Source organism: Trachinotus anak, unplaced genomic scaffold (assembly GCF_046630095.1).
Source record: "Trachinotus anak isolate AG129_WGS33_773 ecotype Australia unplaced genomic scaffold, CSIRO_AGI_Tana_v1 ptg000019l, whole genome shotgun sequence".
Classification (NCBI taxonomy): Eukaryota; Metazoa; Chordata; class Actinopteri; order Carangiformes; family Carangidae; genus Trachinotus; species Trachinotus anak.
The window spans coordinates 22,801,105-22,824,355 of NW_027273870.1; the positions used below are offsets into that span (position 1 = coordinate 22,801,105).

Here is a 23,251-nt window from a genome sequence, read left to right on the forward strand (position 1 = left end):
AGGGGATTAAGGGGAATTCTAAGAAAGACCCATTTGTTGGCATAAAAACAATGGTTTTCTTGAATACAAGAAAGAGTCTGAGTTTGGTGTCATGTGGTTGTGATTAAATGCCTGACTGGCCTTTTTCCTCAGTCCCGCTTTTTTTTTTTTTACTTATAACCAGTCAGTTTTGTCAGTTCTGTAATGATGATCATAATTCTTGAGACTTGTAAAAGGCCTTTTATTGGAGATGCAATTGGTGTGACTGATCCTTCACCTTGACAAAGTGGTGGTGGCATATGTGTGTGTGTGTTTGTGTGTGTGAATGGTATGTGTAAAGCTCTTTACATATTAGTGCTAAATAAAATCTTTTTTTCAAAGGCCTTTTGGTCATTTTAAAAAGTATTTTCCCTCACCAAGAGCAGGAAAATCCATATTCATGAACTGATTATTTAACCAATACATTACCATATGAAACGGTAAGGAGTGATGGCTTCAATAGTACCATAAATATCACAGGTCCACATATCACTGAAGGGCAGAATATCATTAGTGTTGTCTCATGCTGAAGTCTGCAGATTATTCACAGTGTGTCTCAGGTGCCCCTGGAAACTGTCGCCCCCCTGAGACGCTGTAACTCCAGGCCTCCCACAGAGCCTGGATTAAGAGAGCACCAGGGAACTTTGGTCCACTGAAACCTGTAATTATTATGGGATTGGCTTCAGATGTATCAGTCCACGAGGAGAGCTTTGTTTCTAACAAGATAGACTCCCTGAAAGAAAACCAAGGTGTCAAGCTTTCTTTTCCTTGCATATCTTATGCAGTTTACAATGATAACGGGGGTAGATTTAATTAGTTGTTGTAAAGGTTTTAAGGAAAATGTAAGATCACACTATTCTCTGCTTATCTAACATACATGGACAACCAAAGAGATGTCAAATTGCTTCATTTGTATAATCAAATGGTATATTTCACTTTTTAAGTCAGAAGAGACATTTAAGGGTGTTTAAGGATGAGGACAGTCCAGTGTGTTTGAGGAACTACCCTGTCTCCAATAATGAGTTTGGCTGGAGGCTGGAGTGTAAGCTAGTTAGACGCACATGCTAATGATTACAGCTTACATTAGAGCAGACAAAAACACAGTTTAATCCATTTCTTGCTGTTGCATTTTTGTTGGAGGGGTAAAAAAAAACAAAAAACAACGCCTATGCATGGAGTATCGCTCTTACTGCCCTAAGCACATTGCTTTGACATGCAGAGAAAGATTGTTGTTGCGGCTGGTAAGCCATAATTTAATAATCGCTGTTCGGGGGTGGAGCTTAGCGAACAGTGAATTGGTGAAGTCTCTCAAAAGTTTGACAAAATAATCTAAAAGTAGGTTAAAGAATATAGAGGAAAATTAATAACAGCTTTTTGTGACAGCAAAATGGGAGTGAAACTGAGCCCTGCATATACATTCATTGGCTTTCTCTTGTCTGAGATTATATTAGATGTATCCATCAAAATGGAAATCGGAAATCACTCTCAGCTGCAAGCAGAACCAAGGATGCAGTAGGGGAGGTCGTCTGTTAAAATGAACACACACACACACAGACACGAGCCTTTAACACCTATTCCATCACTGTTTCACCCTCAGCCTGCCTTGACTATTAAAGGGCAGTTCCCATGAGGTGTCCTGCAGGAGGTTAAGATTATCACTGCCTGTAATCTCCCAGGACAGAAATGATACAATTCCAGTTAACTGTCTCAGGCCAGTAATGACACAGCAATGCCCTTAATATATATGACCCATGTGTGGCTGGTGCAATACTGGTCTTCATCCTTTAAATGGTGGTCACCGTGGCCTGACAATGACACTGTGAGGAGATATGATTCACTAATGGGGTGAGTTGGATATTGATGGAGGTCACACGTTAAAGACAGTAAAGTGGCTCAATGCAGTCAGAACCCATGAGGGCAAAAGACACACTAAAAGAATCTTTGTAGGCTGGCTCTGAATCAAGTCAGTTTCATCATCAGGCCGTATATAAATAAAGGGACACAGTGTCATTTATAGTGCTTATATACTGCATGTAGTTGCTTTCATGGGTCACCCATATAGGTGATTACGGAATGACTTTCATGACCATGCATTTCATTTACTGGCAGTACTCATACTGTTTTTTTTTCTGTGTTAGAGAAAAAAGACCAGGCCAGGTTTGTTCAGCCTGACTGCAGATAGAGCCTATAGGAGAAAATAAAACATTTGACTCATGACTTCCAGTTCATAAATTGCGTCTTTTTGATGCTTCAGATAGATAAGAAACATTTTAAAAACATCTTAAACAAACTCATATCGGCTATTATGTCTTACCTTTCATCTCTGCAGGTACAATTTACACCTGTGTTTCTGCCTGACTCACCCAGATATCAAATATTCTGACAATTTTATAAATCAAGGCTCCAGTGGTTATCTTCATCAGCTACTCAGGCATAGGGCCTACCACTGATGGCCAAATCAGACCTTTTCCAAAACTTTATAGAACCTGTTGCTAACATCATTAACACACCACCTTTGGGAAAAAAAAGAGAAAAACTTCACAGGAAAATGCCATTCACTACACACATCTAGAAAATGAAAACAAAGTGCAGTTTAGCACACAGCAAGCATATGTTTTAAAAGTACCGACTGATCATCAACAGCAAGCTGACTGTCAGCTTTGATGACAGCACATAGCTCTCCAAAAGCTGCAGGGTTACACACTCTTTGTCCCTGTTCAGACCAGGCATTAACATGCGTCTCTGGTGATCCGATCACAGCTGTAAGTACATTTGTGAACACACCCAAGATGCATTGAGGACCCATTTGAGATCCAATCGCAGACCACATTATTTACAATACGTTACAAGTCATGCCTCTAGTAGAAACTAATAAAAACATGTGGAGTCTTTTTGTTAAAACGTGCTTGCTTTATTTGAATAAAACACCTGTCTGTTTGCACAGCTTCCTCACTGCTTTGTACTGGGTTTGCTGCACTGGGAACAAAAATACCTCACAAATGTGGAAAGAACATGTCAAGGTCAAGGAAATAGTCATTTATGTGGCGTTCTCTCTGCCAGGCTTTGCACTGCCAGTGCAATAGAAGACATAATCTCATTACAGGTGATCTAAATCAGTGATGCATAGCAAGCATGCATATAGCAACCTTGTAAACACATGCTCAAACACATGCTGAGACATGCAGACACAAGCACACACACACACACACACTCAGAATGAACACAGTCACTGTGAGTTATGTGACATTGTGGTCAGGTAGTAATGATGTTAGCTAATAATCCATTCGTATCATTATAACAATCTGTGCTTAGTCATCTAGCTCTTGGTCTAAGTGGTAAATTGCACATAATAGCAAGAGCAAGATAATGAAATCAGTAATAATATACAAGTAAATTATACATCAAGGACCCCATCGCAGGTCATAAATGGTGGCTCAAGGGTTTGTGTTATTGTTCCCATTAAACCCCTAATTATTATGTGCATACTTGTAGATAGTTGTGAGGATGCTCACTTTTACTGAGAGAATTTTCTTTTATCATGCCAGTTTGAGAAGAGGAGGCTGTACTTATGTGGTTTGGGTAGTGGAACAGTTTTCCTTTCATCTGTCAGCAGCCATTAAGCACGACCAGAACACTGACTAACTAAACAAGGTTGGCTCTCAGTACTCCCTCCTCACTCTATGCAAATTTGTCCCTTTGATGTTGAACCAACAGCACAGGGAAGGACAGCGTGAAGAAGAGAAGACGAGAGAGAGGGAGGGAATAGGGAGGATGACGAGATGGGCTTGTTTTTAATCAGTGACTGGTTCTAATGAGGACCTGTGTCAGCAAAACAACACGGCCACGCTGCTGACTGACCCAAGCAGAATTTCAAATATTATTCATAACCCAGGAATTTTATATAAATGGCTGCTAGACGTTGTTGTTGTTGCTGTTGTTATGCTTTCTGTCATGTTGTTTTTGGGATTTTGGCTGAAAATGAGGACCAGGGCCACAGTCCAGGGGGGCTTTAGAAAGAACAGGAAGCTGTAAACTGTGGAATAATTCCACAAACCTCAAACCATGTAATGAGCTGACTTGAAACTTTTATTGGCAAGTAACTGTTTGTTGTTTGTTACCTCTGCCAAGACGGTTATGTTTTCACCCGTGTCTGTATATTTGTCAGAAGGATTATGCCAAAAGTACTAAACTGATTTGCACTGAACTTGCTGGAGGGATGGGGCATGGGCCAGGGAAGAACCCATTACAGTTTGGGCAGATATTTACTATAAAAGTGCATTTCTTTCTCTGCAGACTGGAATATCTTGTTTTTGCGAAGGTCTGGACTCTGCCCTTCTAATTTTCTATTATTTGGGGGCATATAAAAGTGCTGTATAACATATTTTATTCCTTATAAGTTTTCAAAATTGTAAATTGAAGAATAACGACCCATCGAGCATTTTAACACTGAAAAGACGTTCAAAAAATGATTATTGTCAACAGTTCAAAAACCAGTAAAAAGACGATCATAAACTGGTGAAAAGACATTCAAAGAAACTACTTTAGTCAACAGTTCAAGACATTCAAAAAGTGGCTATGGTCAAAAAAAAAAACAAAAACATAAATATACCCAGCGAGCATTTTACTGCTGAAAAGGTGATCAAATAACAGCCTGGTCAATGATTCAAAAACTTGTGAAAAGATGAACATAAACTAATGAAAAGCTGTTTAAAAATTAGCTTTGGTCAATGATTCAAAGGGTCTGACACTGCACTGTGAATTTCTCAGTGGTGTTGGAGTTGGATCACATCACAGCTTCCACAATATTAGAGGAATAGCGTAATAGATCGGCTTTGACTGGATGACCACTTATTTAATATAGGTAATTTTGCATATTAGCAAATGTATTATAACACAGAGTACACAGCAGTTTCCCCCAAAGACCTTGTTTTCCAATCTGGTGAGGGAAATGTAGGATTGTTTGGCCTTGGCAGAGGTATACACTCTACTGAGTTACCTAGTTGCCTCCACCAAGGAGGTTATGTTTTCATCCATATCTGTTTGTTGGTTTGTTCATCAGCAGAATTATGCAAAAAGTATTGAATAAATTAACACCAAACTTGGTTGGATGGGGCATGGGCCAGGGATTGACCCCTTTAATTTAGGAGCAGATCTGGATTATTGATCATGAATTTGAGTCTGGTATATGTTGTTTGACATTGGCCTTGGTGGAGGTTCACTCACTCTGAGTGCCCTTATAGTTTTTGTAAGATATACTATTACAACTGACCATTAGTTGCTGTAAATTATATTTTGAAAATTTGTTCCTGCGATGGTTCCTTCACTCTTCCAATAGTTATGTATGCTATTAAAAAAAGGCAATAAATGTAATCTACAAGGTTACTTGTGTATATTATTAAATGTGGTTTCCATTAGGCAGCCGTAATTGTAATGGCAAGGGGGCAAATGACTACATACAGGTACCAGGTAATAGTTGCAGGCAGTTTTTTTTTCTTTTTAAATTAAAAATCAGAATGACTTCAATGAAAGCAGCTACTGTGGATCCATCTGATACACTGCAAGCTATTGCAGTTTAATTGAAGAATTACTGCATGGAAAACGCAATTTTTTCTTGGTTAAGCAATGTGCAGCGGCAGGAAAGTAGTATATACACCACCCATACATATCTGACGTTAGAGAGAGAGAGAAAAAAAGGTGACAGCCGTGGAGATGCTACACGTGGCAGCTGAAAACAGCCAGAGAATATTCATGACATGTTCCATACATCAGATGTAATTTTCTCCCCCTGAATTAAACAGTACAATTGCAACAGGCATGATCTGTGCAACAATCAGGCGGTGCTGATGGCTGCCAAATGTGTTATACGACATTACAGAGTGATGTGCTTCTAGCACAACATCATGACATGCTGAGATCAAAATCACATTTGCTTCATTTTGATCTGAGCAGAGTAAACTATTCTGCTGTCACTGACTGTCAAAGTAACACTCTTCCATGTAAGCCAATTGTCTTCTGTTCATCAGCTTCTATGGGGACGCGCAGTTAAATAAACAAATTGAGAGAATATAAAACTAAATGAGAAAACATCTTATAAGTTTAATTATGGGCTGTTCCGGTTTGCGTGTCAGCCAATTTGAGAATTGTATAAAAGTATTACTTATCATCATCTCATATGCAGAGTGCAGAGTAGAACTCGTTAGAGGAAGTTGGGTAATGCCTCTGATTAATATTATGGTAAAAACAAAAATACTAATTAGAAAGAATTAGTAAAATGCTATTTGAACTTAGGAAATGCTAATTAAACAATCGGGCCCTGAATCATCAGTGCATATGATCCATAATGAACTTTCCCAGCACTGTCATTGCAATGTGGGCTCCAGGTAAAGTCTACAGACAGTGAAGACAGTTTGCAAACAGGTGGAGAGGCCAAGTACACCACACGCTCAGAATACACAGTAAACCACATTCACCAATTTGACATGCTTTGGGAAGTGCTGCACTGCTGCAATTGCATTCAATACAATGTAAATGTGCTAAATAGGTAAACCAGACCTAAATAGGGCACAAAAAGCTTGGACATAGTCAGTCTCCGAAAATAATAAAAAATCAGAATCATGCTGCCTGAATGTTACATGAAACTGAGGTAACACATTGGCCCACTCAACCCCTCTTTACTCAAATGGCCTCAAAGTGACAGACTCTGTAGGATTTTGCAAGCCCACATACTCAACTCCAATCAGGCAGTTCATTTCTCCTGTTAACCAGCATAATAATTTCCCAAGAGATGTGTGCCTATGCATAGTTTTTCTCATTCAGGTACCTGTAGGTATATCACATAACTACTTCTTTCTGGTGTGCAGCACCAGCAAGTTCAGTTCACAGTAAATGGCTTCCTGTTACCTCTGCAGTGCTTGAGCCCCATGTATGAACAATGGGTTACACCATCCATCTACATGTAAAGCTTGCGCATGCTGGTGGCAGTGTTTTGTTGTGGTACTCAAAGCATTTGTTGTTGATGGGTTTGTTGCCTTTGTCTGCCCATTGTCTGCTATTCATCACTTTCCAATGTTGCCAACTCTTTTTTTTTTAGAAGAAAATTGCTACTCTGGCTTAAAAAGTCTTAATCATGAGGAAATCTGTATGTATATCACCATATTTTCTGGTCCCTGCTCTTATAGGGTAATACTTTATCATCCATCTTTGGCTTACAGACATGAAAGGATATCTGCATCAACAAGATGGATTTTCAGCCAAACGTCAATAGTTTATTGTTATTCACCAGTGTGGTTTGAAAGTTGCAAAACTGAAAAACAGATTCACCAAGTTGCCAACAGGGTGTCATTTTGATTTGGAGGATTAGGCACTGTTGGTTCAAACAGTCCTGTTTGGCTGTGTTCCCGCTGGCTGGTAAGCCATTTGTGTTTTGTGTTGGCTGGAGCTGTCAATCCAAAGCAGCTGCAGACTGTCTGTGGCATATCTCTGGGCAACAAACTAACATCAAACATCGTCGAGAGTTCATTTGCATCTGCTCGGAGGCTATTTGTGGTGCAGCTGATTGTCTCGATTAAAGGGAGTTTGTTGTGGCGGGGACAGATTTTTTTTACATAGTGAAGGGGACATTCCCAACAATGTGGCCATTGAATATGACACATTTGCAGTCAGAGGCATGTGTTCAGACAAAGGCAAACACTCCCAGGCTTTAACAACCTGCTGACTACTAACCTAATCTTTAATTAAATCAATAACAAATGAATAAATTACCAGTTTCCAATCCTCACCTATGGTCATAAGCCTTGATCTGAATTAAATTCATATTTATACAAGTGATTGAAATGAGTTTTCTTGCAGAGTGGCTGAGTTCACCAATGTATGAATGAGCTCAGAGTAGAATTGCAGCTCTTTTGCATTTAAAGAAGCAAGTTTAGGTGGTTCAGGTGTCTGATTAGGATGGTGCCTTGATGTCTTCCTGTCAGGGTATTCCAAGCATGTCTAACTGGGAGGAGAATCTGGGACAGGGCCAGAACACGCTGGAGGGATTACATATCCCATCTGGCCTGGGAACTTCTCAGGGTCCCCCATGAGGAGCTGGAGAGATTAGCTTGGAAAAGGGCATCTGTGCTACATTGCTTAGATGGGGACCACCAGGACCAAGACCTGGACAAGAGGCAGAAATCGGATGGATGGATGGATGGATGGATGGATGGATGGATGGATGGATGGATGGATGGATGGATGGATGGATGGATGGAGTAAATATCCTGTCAATTCCTTTGCCCTGGGATTCACAGGTGTTGCGTTCCAAGGCCACAATTTTATAATTAAAAAATCCTTGTTAAGTGGGGCACCACCTCTCAGTTTTCAGAAGAACTTTGATAAGTGAATTTATTGATTATTATGCTCAGTCTAATATCAGAAACCATGACTTCTCAATTCAATGGGTCCTTGGTCTCTGCTTCAAAGGAACACAACAGGATGACTGAGTTTAAATAAAGAACTGTACTAAGTATACCACCAACTACAGGTCAAATGCAATGTCGGATCATTAAGATGAAAAATGGAGCAGAGAGACAGGTTTAATCAATAGCTGATAAAAGGAATTGTGCAATGAATTGGGCAATGGTGGGAGAATTGTGGCTATTTACTAGACGGCTATACTACCAAAGGACAGACTACTACTTATGATACTATACATCTGATGATTTAAAAAAGCTGGTCTGTTTGCGGAAGAAGGATCCTTCATCTCTGTTTCCTATCAATGTGATAGTTTGATGGTGAGAAGAGTAAGAAGGGTGTCAAGTTTAGGTTCATAACTCCTCCATGCCAGATGCCAGACCAGGTCTGTCCGCTACACAGGTATGGAGTAAACATCATGTATGAAAAAGCAGATACCACCACTATTAGTCCAAATATAAGACAACTTTGAGAAAACCATAAGAACCCCCAAATTCCATATTTAGAAAAGAAACTTACAAGTATAATTATTATACGTATACTTTAAGTTATGTTAGGAAAGTGTTTGTGAAATACTATCAGTCAAAAAGAGGATGGCTCTCATCTTTTCTCTCATAAGAGTGAAACATAAAATATTTCAGCAGAATGTAAATTCTGCATTTGTATAGCTTGTCACATGCTCATATTCTTGGAAGTGGCCTTCATTATTTTTGTTCCACACTTTTTGTGTTTTTAAGCTCCTCATCTTCATCAACATGTGACACCAATAACGCATGATGTGGTCCACTGTGTTTCAGCAATAAAAACGATGATTTCTACCGTTTTTACTCAGCACTAATTTATTTCTTTCAAAGCACGTTACACAAGCCATCAGGAACTCCTGTAGATTACTCTTATACCGTTTTTACATCAAAATTAGCAGGTATAAGTTTTTTTGAATGCTGGGTTAGGGGGTTAGGGGTTTGAACACTGCCACCCAAGTTTGCCTGAGAGGACGCACACAACTGCAGGGACCATCACAAGCATTTACAGGAGCGCACACACACACACACACACACACACACAAACACACACACACACACACACCCACCAACGCAGGGGAGAAAGATTGATCTGCCAGCTGCCGTGCAGACTGGTAAAGCAGATCCCTCTCATCTCATCCTCGGGTTGGTACTTCTGTTAAGTGTCATGGGACACTCTTGGATCAGTGATTGTGTGTTTTTAAAACTTATTTTGGGCTGCGCTCAGTCTCTCATCCACGAGCACAGTGTTGCCGAAGTGTGTCACCGTGCTGCACAGTTGACAGGTCTGTTTACAGTGTTTGTGTGCTCTGAAAGACGTGACGGAGAAGGGGTGAAAATTACTGTGTTGTTTTTAAATTACTGCCGATAAATACCGCATCTACTGCAGAGTGATTTGAGTGACTGGATGTCAGTTGTGCCCTTTTCCATTTCCAACAACAGCTCATTGTTAGTGGGTCTAAATCTCCTTTTCCACTGGTCAAAAAACCAGCTAACACTTGTTAGCCTTGCTAGCCTAACAACCCACCATGCAAGAAGCTCTGTCTAGGAGCCAGTGGTACAGCTGTCTTCTCACCATTCCAAAACAATATTTGCTGTTGTGGCTAAATTATGTGAATGTTTGGTTTTCAAATATAATACAACCACCACCTTTTCGAACATGATTTCCATAAAACATATTATATTCAGATCAATCCAGTATTTAATTCTATTATTATCTAACACTGATCAGTCTAAATAATACCAGTAGAATTATTTCAGACAGAATTTACATATTTTACCTCAAAATGACAAATGAGTGCAAGTAACCTCAAAACAAGTCATATGTCTGCCAAAAGAAAGAAAAGAAGATAAAATAATCATAACTTTATCTTATAATCACAAATATAAAATATTCTTATTAAAAAATAACTAAATGATTTCAACCAAATGCAGGGTATCTGATTAGAAATCAGAAACAGATTTTACTCTTTCCTCCTACTGGTTTTCAACAGCCTCGGACAGAACACATCCGAGTTCCTGCTCAAACAGAGTAGAGGCCAAACACAAGCTATCAGCCATCAGCCTCTGATGAGGGCTTCACTTGCTGTGCCATGTTTGAGCACACAGCCCAGTGATGCTTGCTGCCAAAATTCAAACTCCATTGTGGCTGAAATGATGGGGCGTGGTGGTATCTCGGGGTTTGGGCGATTGATCCGGGCTTTTTGGGTGCTGATTGCCTCTGCTAAATAATGACTCACATCTCTAAAAATGGAGGTTTACAGCATTCGAAGCAAAGTTGAGCGGAAACTGAAAGTGCACTATTCAGTCATTAAAATAATGTGTTAACCCCACAAAGGCCATTACTGCTGTGACACCTCCATGTAGATAAAAAATGTGCATATCTTCAATGAGCACTCCACAGCAATAGATTTTCATGAGACGTCTACTAAAGTAAAGTGGTTTCTCAGCAGTGAGGTGGATACAAAAGTGGCTTTGACGCCATCAGCCGTCTGCTCACTGAAGACCCTGCTTAATGTTACTGCAAAATCTGTATTAGGCTGTTTCACTCTAACTTTTATATCTGTTCTTCATTGCAGTTGCATTGTGAAGACATCTTCACAGTGCAACTTGGCAAAACATAACCAAGGAGCTATAAATATACACACGCACACATTGTTTGATTTGGATGGATGTTTATCCTGACAGTTGCCAATTATTGCACTGTGGTGCCAGTGGAAGCCTCACACCTACACAATGCAGTCCACTAGTCTTCATATTAAGAGTTAGATACATTCTGTTCAGAGGGGATCATGAAAAATAACATCAAAATGTCTCATTGCACTGTTAATGTGATGAGTTAAATTAAAGAGATGAGACATGCTGCCTATACTCTGATTACTGGGTCCTTTACAGATGAAGATAGACAAATATATAATGAGCTTCTAAACTACAATGCCTTGATAGTGAATAATCTACCGAACAGTATAGAAACATTTCCATCTTGCTTTGCCTCAAATACAGTCACATACATATGGACACACAAATATAGGCCTTGGTATGGCATCCAACAGTGGCACAGAAGGCACAGCTGAACCCACTCTAACCTGCCCGTGTTCAACCAAAATTCAGTAAAAAAATAAACACAATCTGTTCTCTTACATTTTCACTCTGTATAGAGCCACATTCTGTAAATAAGTCTAGCGCTTGTACCTGTCCAGATCATAGAAGGACAAGTGCACTTTGTAAAAGTACTCTTTTCATCAGTACTCTTACTACCAGTGCCTTTCTCAAGGGCACTTTCACCTGTGATTCTGAGCAAGATTCAAATGGTACCATCTTCTTCTTGTGCCTGCTGACAGCGGCTTCCATCTGCAGTAGCAAACATCATCAAAACACTGAAGTCGCCACAGAAGACAATATAATTCAAAGTTAAGGTTTGATTCAAGTTTGAAACCTGACCTCATACTGTAGGCTATGCAGTAACCCATTTGATTTTGGTAATGATGTACCTGGCTTCACTATGCTAAGGCATAATGACAGCTACAGTCTCTGACATGTCATACCTTTGTAAGTCAAGGGCAACTCGTGATCATATTGCAGCTGTTCACTCACCCTTTCCATTCCAGCCAGTGGTGTGTGTGGTTCATATGTAATGTATCCCCTGAATTCTCTCCTCATCCCCTCTGGTCCATGTTGCACTTCACGCTATGACGGTTGTAACAACCACTTATCCTTCTCAAAGTCATAGATGTTATGAGTCAGCAGACCAATGTCACTGTGGGGAGGGACAGCGAATGCAACGAAAGCATCCCAACTGTTTTTTGAAAGCATGACGATCTATACAAGGGCAAGCTGCAAGGGTAGGAAACTGTTAGGTAAGCATGTCAATATTTGTCACGTGTGCATGACCACGTTTGACCAATGCTGACAATGAGCGTTTTGCAGAAGGACATCATTATCAATGAAATTCACAGGTTTCAAATGTGTCACAAAAGTTTTTGTTGATTTGATTGACATTATTTTATCATATAGTGCATACAACCTCATATAACAAAGTAAAATTGTTGTATTACAAAAGAAGTCCAATATAAACACCGACTTCCAGTTGATTAACTGGACAATACGCTAAGCTCAGCTCACTGCAGATCTAGGGCATTTTTCTCTGTTTTTATTCTGCTTAAGATAAAGCAGAGTAGTTTATCACATAAATGAATAATTTGCACTCATTTCAGAGATTTGTTTCAGATTCACTTCAGCCAAACAAACTGGCTAATATATTCAAACAAATTCTAGGCACAAGATATCTCATGGCTCCGGGGCTCTGGCACAGGACTTGGTATGGATCTACTTCTGACAAGATGCCCTTGTGTTTGAATGTCTGTGTATGTGACTGTGTGCGTGTACGTGGGCATGCATGTGCATACTGTGGGCCAAAGTGAAACCCAGAACAGATGCCCTGGTGTGCTGGACTCAGAGGTCTTTGAAGAGCTTTTTTCTCAGTAGATCAAAGCGGGTTATAGTTTCCCATGCTGTCAGTGACACTTGTAAATACAATACCATCTAGTTTTTGACAATTAATGCATTACTGCTGGACTGTTCGGAAATCTCATATGTGGCTTCACATATATTACTAATGTAGAGAACTAGTTTTTTCTTGATTCAAAAGGAAGCATGAATTATGACTTGTGCAACAAAAAGTACAATCATCTTAAAAATCCATTTTAGAGGAAAAGTTATTTCATATTCCTCTTTTAGGAAAATTATTGCAACTTGAACTATCAATCTATCATTCGGTCTTCCTTATAGTGAAGAGTCATAAGTGACATAAGAATGTTCTTATTGAATGTCAGTAGATGATATATGAATCGCTTAAAAGGATGCATATTGATGGCAAGTCAAAGAAAACAATATATAGACTGCAGTTAATTATAAACAATATTGCAATATTTGAATGTGATGACCTTCAACCCATTATTTCAGTTTTCTCCGCCTCTGAACGTGGTTTCTTGCAGGATGCGGTGATTGTTGCTGGACAAGAGTTTTGGCCATTGTTGCATTGACAAGACAAGGGGTTATAATACTCCCTATGAGCAGCGCTATGTCTTCAGTGCAGTTTGGAGGCTACACTGAGTTGCTATCATAAAGTGACGAGACAAGCCAAGGCTAGCTTGTTTTTATCAAAAAGTAGTTACATATATGTTTGTCTTATTGTTGCAGTCCTCAAACACGTGCCTGGTCATATGTGCATTTCATGTGTGTTTGTGTGGTTTTGTCTAGTAGAGCTCCACTCATCTGTTCACTTGCTGAAGCTTCTCCAAGCAACATTTATCTGGGGAAGTAACATCATCACCATTGTCCCACAAATCTTATTGTGAATAAAGGCCCATAATATATTTACCACCTTGGCTGGTGAAGAGTTTTATTGGTGTCTCCTGTCAGACATTTTTAAGTGCAGGTGTGTCTTGACCTTGCACCCTCTCTGGCTGACTGAGACCTTGATGTGCAGCATTTATGAAAGGGTATAATTGAAGAAAGAAAGCAGAAAGCAGGCAGGATACCCTTACACTTTACACAGTTGATTGCATGGTAGAAAATGCCAAATGGTTCTCATGAAAGGGATATAAACGTCCCTGAATTTGATTGTGATAAGAGGCAGTCAGATCAAATCGTAAACAGCAAGTTTTCTAAAAGCTTCTGCATCAGCTGTAATATGATAGATGTTTCCCAGACTTTTAGCCAGAGCTGTGAAACCACTTTAATCAGGGCTGCTCACAGGGTGATTTAAGAGCACGGGGGCTTTCTCAGGCCACGCAGGTACATGATGTGCACTCGCTTCTATGAAGCTGAAAAACTGATGCGGCAGGAGTCAAGCCCTCTTAAAAACAGCCATCACTATGACTGACACAACATCATTCTGACATTATGATTAGGAATCACCTCTGACTTTTACATATTAACCATTTATCCAAGTTGAGAACTCTGAGTGTGATTTTTCCAAAGTAGTCAAGCACCTGCCTAATGCTACGCTTGCACGCCACGCCATCGATTGGAGGTTGTGGTGTTGAAATTGTCTCATTTTTCATTCTTTACATACACACACACACACACACACACACACACACACACACACACACACACACACTTGGGTAACACTGTTACTGCATAGACATAAAAAGCCTGGCACCTAATTCAGTCTTTGATGTATGTAACACTAAAAGCAGAGCAGCAATAAGTTGACATTCACTCCTAACTCCTGTAAAGAAGCAGGGAACACATGTCACAGCGAGAACAGCGTGAAGAGGAATGAACTGAAAGAGATCGAGGAGGTGACTGGCGATATCAAGGGTGAAATGTCTGCTGAGCAGGTGAACGTACGCATGCTACATTTTAAAAGATTAAAGCTGATAGCTGCAGAATATAGAAATAGAAATGAGGCACATGTCAGTGTAAAAGATATAAATGAACACTGAGTGAGTTGTTCATTACGAACTGTTGTACGCATGGAGCAATGCAATTATTGCACTTCATCTATTCATGAAAAAAAACATGATTGAGCTGTTTACACATAAATTAGAGAGATGATGTTTGTTAATGTTCTAGTCCCATTTTACATGATTGTTGAAACTGCTGCTCTATGCTGTAACATTATAGGACAGAATATATATTTATCCATTAGAATAACGGATGAATATATCCTGAATATGTCAGATGTGTGTAGATAGAGTGTGGAAACACGGTCACATCATTGTATTGTAATTGGTGAAATAACTCAGGCTGACAACATCAACATCAACTATCACTGGTTAAAGTTAGTTATAGAGGTTATCACCAAAATATGTTCATATCTTTAACGCTGTGCACCACATAAAAACTTCTGAGGTCTCGTCCATGCCAGTAAACTGGAAACAGAGGAGGACGGTGGTGTATGGTGGCGGCGGAGACAGTGAAATGAGGATTAAAGGACAAACAACAATCAGGTACTTTGAACAGCGGAACACAAATCGAACCATATGCTGTCTTTGTTAGATCAGTCCAATATCCCTGGGAATTGTGTGTTGGATGATTCAACAGCACACAGTTTATGTCCAGTGCCAACGGTCAGTGCCAGTGCAGGAAGCACCTTAATGCAGCGGGGCGGAAAGTGAAGGCGTAGAGGTGCAGGTGGTGAGAAGAACGTCCAGCTGTCATGCCAGTATAGATGGAGCTCATCTTTGTGTGTGTGTGTGTGTGATAACTAATGAGAAGGCTGATACCACTCACGTCTGTCCATCAACTATGAAGATACTGCAAGCTGCCACTTATTTTAGCATAGCATAAAGACTGGAAACAAGATAAGCTTAATTGACTCTATCTAAAATCTGCCTCCCAGCACCACTGAAGCTCACTCATTTATAAGGTCTATGCCCTTTGTTTAATCTGCACAAAAATGGAAGTGAAAAAGGACAATTTGCCATTTTTCAGGAGTCATGTGTTTCTTGGCCTTGTCTTAGTGGTTACCTGGCAACCAATCCTGACAAAAAAATAGTTTGGTACATAAGCCCTTGTAAAACTACAAGTTGTTGTTTTAACACAACAAATGAAATCTGTTCATTAGTGAGCTTCAGAGTTGCTGGCAGGTGGAATCTGCTCCCGTCTTGACAGAGCCAGACTCGCTGTTCCCAGGCTTTGTGCTAAACTAAGTGAGTTGGCTGTGTTTTCTTTACCGTACAGACATGAGAGTGGAATCAATCTTCTCGTCTAACTCTCAGCAAGACAAACAATAAAATAAATATTGCTATGACCACACTGTAACTGGCATGTGTTGATATGTGGATGGTGAAATTAACAATTAATACGAAAACATTGGCTTTGAACATTCAAACATGTTGTGATTGAACATAATCCAGTCCTCTGGTAGCAGCCTGTTCTCTGGCGAGTGGGTTGGTCACACCTAATATATTTACCAGCTTGTGAGTCTGTGTGTGTGTCAGCAAAATGTGGTCCTGAAGACGCCTCCTGTAACAGGAGCCACTGTTGTCTGCTGACAAATGTTTACTGAGATTGTTCAATTTTTGCGCCCATGTAAAAGACTCAAACTGACTGTTGCTTCGTTGTCACATTGCAGTGGTGTTAATCTTTAGTGCATATAAATATAGCAACATAATCATCACTAGAACACATTTTTTTTTTTTTGTTTTATAGTTGTCTTCTAATATCACTTATGGTTATGTGAATGATTATCTTTCCCTGCTTCAAAAAACTAAATCATCTCTTTGTAAGTAGAAAACCGAAATTACAGGCTTATCAGTGTGAGTGTGAGCATGAGCTGTGATTATAAGCTCTACAAAGTAATTTGAAACTGACTAATGAGCAACATACTGACTGCAGCTTGCTGATCTACTTTTGCTGAATTCTCACCATGCAAGGGCTGGAGTATTGAAGATTCTGTGTCTCCTCCACACTGCCTGCTGCTCTGCAATCTACCGCTGTGTGTGTTTGTGTGTGTGTATGTGCGTGTGTGTATGTGTGTGTGTGTGTGTGTGTGTGTGTGTGTGTGTGTGTGTGGCTGCATCATATGTGGATTCTGCCATTTACCGCTCACCAGCCAACACTTCAGCTGTGACCTGCCCAGGCCTGCTTTTATGTACTGCAGCAGGATATAATTTACTTCCTCATGCATCCTACATACACCTCTGTGTGCAGAAGGTACTGAACAGCATTTTAATTTATAGATGAAACCAATTTATGTTGCCATGTCGTCCTCATTCCAGAAACTGTGTAAATCAGAAATGTTAACACAGCGTCTCTCTTCATAATACACAGCCCATCTTTGGTCCTGTGAAACTTGCACCTGCATAGTAGCTTTAGAGATGAAGATGAATGTGGTTACAGTTTTTGTGTGTAGGGCGGTGAAAAAGTGCAGCTCACTGCACGCCTGTAACAAATTAAGTCATATCTTGAATGTATTAGTGGACCTAATCCATCATCAGCTTTTGCAGTGAATCATCTGCTAAACTTCCACTGCTTCCCCTGATTGCCATCATCTGCTGTCCATCTCTCTGTCTCTCTCTCTCTGTCTCACACACACACACACACACACAACACCTCTTACATAATGTGTTAGGTAACAAGCCCTGCCAGGCTTTTTTCATCATTGGTCTCAGCGAGTTTAACCAAATCACTCAGTCGGTGTTATCCACTTATTAAAAGTAATAGCTCATTTATGCACAAGAAGCAGTTCTCAGTTATCTGGATCAATTTGCAAGTCTCCCATTCTTTCCAATGAGGAGCAGCAAATCTCTCAAACACAGCAGGGTGGTATTTCCAGTGGTGGAAGTGGGCGGGGCAGGGGGAAATGTTTAATACAATAAACCATTACCCCTGTAAGAATTGTCGTAGCTCCATCGTGTGTTGCCTTGCAGAAACCCAATGTGCTAAACACCTCAGTATGACCAAAACAATAATCTGAATTCAATTCAATTCAATTTATTTTTATATCGTGCCAGATAATAACAAGCAAGCACTTGGTGACAGAGGAGAAGAAAAAGTCCCTTTTTAAATCCTTTTCTAAAGGTATTCAAACAGTTCAGTCCTGATATTTATGTCAGTCTTGTTTGTGAGTTCATAAATGTTTTGTTTGAATCTACCCCATCTATTTCAGACATTGAGTTCTGAGACATTCTCGAGCTCATACCCAGTATTTTCCGTGGGAAAAAATTGCAGATAAAACAACATTATGCACTGCATAAAATAAGGGGGAATCTGGTTTAATGTGGGCATTTGCCAAATAAGATTGAAGCTGACTTTTGGGACTGTACTGTATGTGGAAATGCATGGATGACAGTTGTGTGAAAATTCTGTGTGCAAACTTCCCAGAAACAGTACAAACATTTGTTTCATGGATAAATATGGACATTTCCAATTCAAATTCTACTTGAAATCTGCTCAAGTTGACACAGAGCTGTAGCCTTTAGCATGGATCGTTCTCGTCTGTGTGAAGTGTAAGTATTGTTGTACTTTGTTGCTTGGCTTGTTTTTCTGGGGTTTTTTTTCACTTTTATCCCAGATCCAGACGTTTAGCATATAATCTGAAAGTCATTGTGCGTGTTTGCCTGTGTACATATGCATTTAAATGCATCACAGATGAAAAAAAAACATGAGATAATGATAATATGGTGACAATGTACAAATATATGAATATATGAATATATGTCAGTCAATCAAACCATGTCCATGTAAATTAATTAGATCAATTGGACCAGAAAGGGAGTTGTTTTTTTTTTTTCAGTTTAAGTTGTGTGCATGTGTTTGAGTGCATCCAGTAAAGACTCATCCGAAGATACGGCCGATACACAAGATGCTCCACAAACAGTCTTCACAGTTTTAGGGGGGTGGGGGGGTTTGTAGTCCAGCCAGGTGCAGACCTTTGAGACTTCTCTGTTTTCCACACTGGCACCTGATCCCAAATTATTTATCCAGATCAGTGGGAAAAGTCTGCAAAAGTCCAAAAGTCTCTGGTGTTTATTACTGTTGCCTCATGTGGATTTGGGTCTTTTCATGCAGTGAAAGTTTAAATGTTTTTCTTTTTCTGCTCTAGCAACAGGATATAAATAAAACACATCAAACACAGAGCATTTCACTAAAACATGTTCTAACAGCAAAGTGGAGTCAAGCAGTAGACTCAGCAGAACAAGAGTGGGACTCTGACTTCGCAATGAACTTAATTCCCCCTCATCGTGGCAAATTAACTTATGGTGTAAAGTTGAATAATACATATTTGCCTGTCAATGAGAATTAATGACTCAAATGAGCTGCAGCCCTCAAGTATCAGCATGTGTGTCTTCCTCTGTGTCCACGTGCAAGATCAAAGTGTGCTGACAGGTGGTCATTATATCCATTTATATGTTTCTGTCTGTGTGCATACCATGTTGTACGAGGTCATCGGACCATCTACAGCATGTGAGCCGAAGGGGTTTAAAGCTGGTTGAACTCCAGCTGTCTAAACATGATGTCACGCGCTCATGCTCTGGTGTTAACGCTCAGGCACTTTCCCAAACTGACTCCTACCCACTAACCCTGTTACCCTGTGTGGAGTCAGACTTGAGGCTGTGGAGGGCAATCTGGATTAAGGGGGGAGGGTATAGAAGCAGGTAACCTTTGGGACACACTTCCCCCTCTGCCATGAGCAAGAAACGCTGGTGACCATGGATACCGAAGGGCAATTTGCACTAACAGAAGACTTGCTGATATGAATGTCGACTTACCTTAACTGTGTCTGCTGTTTAACTGTAAATGTACAAGTCTAACACCATCCGAAACATTCTGTGTGTGCTACAAAATAGATGCACGTTTCTTTTTTAATTGATTGTTGGGTTGATATAAGGTTCAACATTCAGTCTCTGAAACAGCAGTTAACAAGACGATGTCACCTCACGGTTCATTTAGTAGCTTTTGATTATATCCCAGGATCATAGGATCATTAGATCATTTGTTGGAGTTTGCCTAGTTGCCATGGAAATGCAGATTGTCAAATCCTTTTTTTTCTGAGCAATTGAAGAGCTTCTTATCCATGTGGGCTTAAAGAGAGACTATGCAACTTTTGAATAAAGAAATGAAACACACTCTTACAGAGGATTTTTTGCTTTGCGCCCCCAGCTGCGCCTGCCTTTGCATCACATCCCGTCGCTTAGCAACCTTGACGACAGGTAACTTTTTTTTCGTGCGCTGTGCTGATGAGCATTGAGAAAGACAGTGATGTAGGATTGAGAGAGGTTGAGTAGGTTTGATGTCATCCAGTGCAACAGTGTGCTTCATTGATGTGTTTTTAGTTGTTGAACAACAATGAGGCTCCATGGCACAGAGAAATAAGCTGTTTCAGGCTTTGGCTTGACAGACAATATTGTTAGTTGGATAAATTCATTGTTGGTTTTGGTCTTTTCATGGGATTTGTTAACAATAAGAAAGTAGACTTATCCTTTAAGACAGTAAAACCTGTCTTTCCTGAGCACATTAGCTACTGATGAAACTTCTGTTTATGATTGTTTCATCCATTATTTTATTTATTTCCTCTCCACTCTATCCTAGCCAGCTTGGGACAGCCATAAAAGTACAAATGTAGGCGGGTTGGATAAATGTTGAGGCTCCTTGCTGGGATTGAGCTGCAGACAGTCAAAGACAATATAAAAGACATGGGCAGCCGCTCAGACAAATCCATACAGGAGCGGTCTCATTATTTTCCCTCCCTCAACACCTGTTAGCGGGAACAGTGTGTGCAAAACACAAAGTTTCATATTCATGTGTTGTGCAAGCATCAAGGAACACGACATATGCAGATGTTATCGGTTCTGTGGCAGTGGCACAGAGTGAGTGGAATTGGTAATGCACTCATTAGAAAGCGGGTGGCAGATATCTCATTAGTTATGACCATTTCATAATTAGACAGGGGATTTATTATTAATCACACCATTAACCATGGAAAGGCTCAGTCTTGTCCCATGCCCCTTCTCACTCTTAATCCCCCTGCTCCTGTTCACATGGGCTTGATTGACATTGCCAGTGGTGTGACTGTATGAAAATGAGACCTCACCTGCTCGACCTTGGCATAAGCAGAATACTAAATGGACACAGTGCATGCATGGAAACTTCCTTTACAATGGCAAAAGGCTTTTGCTCACAGACACTACAGGAAGTTAACCAGGAAGTTACCTGCTTGTTTTAGAGTGAACAAGCTTGTTCACTCTAAACCTGCTTGTTTTAGAGTTGTCTCTGGCACCGTGACATGCAGCAACCCCACCCCCACCCCCACCCACCCTGCCCCTCGCATCCTTAACTCTGTTTTAGGCCTTTACCCAGAAGTCTGTGCTGTCATCCAGTTACACCACATTAAATTATTCCTCCTCAGCTGTCCCACCCTGAATCTTCTCCCCACGTGCACGCTGCTCTCTGACCTCCGTCATTTGTTTTATCAGTGACTCTCATTAACCTAAACTGGCCTTTCAAGTACAGGGTTGGAACAGCTCAGGGTCATTTTTCTTAAACGTCCAACTGTACTTGTGCCACGCTCCTGGGTTGGGTATACATACTCATACACATCGTGCACTTTCTAACTAAATATTTCTTTCCTTTGCTGTCAATTACTCGGGCAGTTTTTCTGTAGGAGTTTTGACAAACAAACACACACACTTTTCTTTACCACTGCTTACACCAACATTTGGTCTTGAATTGCTGGAGCAATAGATGTGTTGAAGAAAAACCCTCTGTCATGTGACCTCTCACCGTAAACTTCCCGCTGCTTTGGTTACTGCTTGTCTCAGCCAAAGTCATTCTTCTTAAATTTGCTCGCTCAGACCAGTAGACTTGACACTGCTTAACCTTACTTTGCTTTCTGGTTATTAAGTAACTCTCACAGCCAGAATATGAAATGTTGATGCGGTGCATAGTACTTGATTTGATTTTTGGTCCCACTGTTCTGTTAGGCTGCGTGTGCTTTCCCTAATGTGCTGCACTTTTTTGCACTTTTTTGCAGCCATGTTTACCGAAGCAAATGTCAAAGCTTCTGCCTGATTGGATACCCGCAATCTGATGCGTCATCAGTCCCATTCAGACAATAAACTCCTCATATTGAAAATGATGTGTGACTGGACAGAATGAAGCAGTGTGACTGTGTCTTTACTGAATGAATGGATCCCTGTTGTGCTGGGGTTCAGTTCCAAGGAGTAGAAATTGGTTTCAGAGTAAATCAGCTTTCCTCTTTACCACAATGTCATCTTTACACACAGTTTTAAACATGTGTGTAGTCTTTATTCATGAGTCGCAGGAATTAGCACTGATTTTATTTTCCTCATCTCTTCTTTTTAGTTCAGCAATATTGAAGATTTTTTTTAATTCTACACAAAGTGGCTGTAAATAATCTGATTTAAACATCAAAAATAAGAATAAAAAAATGTGAAAACTGGATTTTAAAAGTTCTGTTTTGCAGCTTAATTATTTATTTACGTGGATTGATAATCAGCAACTCATTTCCATTTTCTCTTTTAATTTCCAGAAGCATTTTCTGAACCATGCTCACCACAACAGGATGTTGTCAGAAACTACGATAAGCGGCTCGTTCTTACAGCAGGAAAACACAACATTTTCCCTGGGAACATTAAATCCAAACCAAAATCATTTAAACTGATCTGTATCTCAAGATTATGGTATTTGTGGTTCATGTGCTTTACTCACTAAACAGCCCATCCTCTGCAGTTATTGAAGTTACATCTGTATAATGTGCTGTTTGTTTCAAGTGTTCTGTTTCTGTTTGTGTGTCAGGTTTTCAGTGCACATTAAAGGACCTCACATTACATATTGTGTTCAAGTACTGACAGCATTACAATGGCATCCTGTACCGTACATACTGATCTTCGTTCGGAGTGTGTTTTTTAATGTCGGGCTGTGTGAATATGTCATGTGTTTTGGAGCATACATGACAAACTGTTTTCCCATAAATATAAATACGCAAACTGTCCTGGATGCCCTTGCTGATTTTCTTCAGTATGCACATCTCTTGCACATTTGGCTGAGCTGCAAAGTTGGCATCTAGAAGAAGAGAAAAACAGAAGGTGCAATAAAAGCTGACAGAGACAGATTCTTCAAGTAGACCTTGATGCTACAGTGTCAGCTTCTTTTTTTTTATATTGGAGACAAAGTATTCATTCATACTACTATTCAGCGTAACATGCCTCCAATCCAAATAGGCCAAAATAGAAAGCACAACAAGAGAAGAGGTATCAGGTGTCCTATGATCACAATGTCCCTGGGTC

General features: G+C 40.1%; 1 long non-coding RNA gene across 1 annotated transcript in view; it reads left to right on the forward strand.

Moving 5' to 3' along the window:
- LOC139637114 (uncharacterized) overlaps nucleotides 1-22,608 on the forward strand; it is an 85,109-nt gene extending 62,501 nt beyond the window's left edge. The window contains exon 5 of the long non-coding RNA XR_011694533.1: nucleotides 22,495-22,608. This is a non-coding gene — a long non-coding RNA (uncharacterized lncRNA). The remainder of the gene's footprint in view (nucleotides 1-22,494) is intronic.
- Nucleotides 22,609-23,251: the final 643 nt, after the last annotated feature.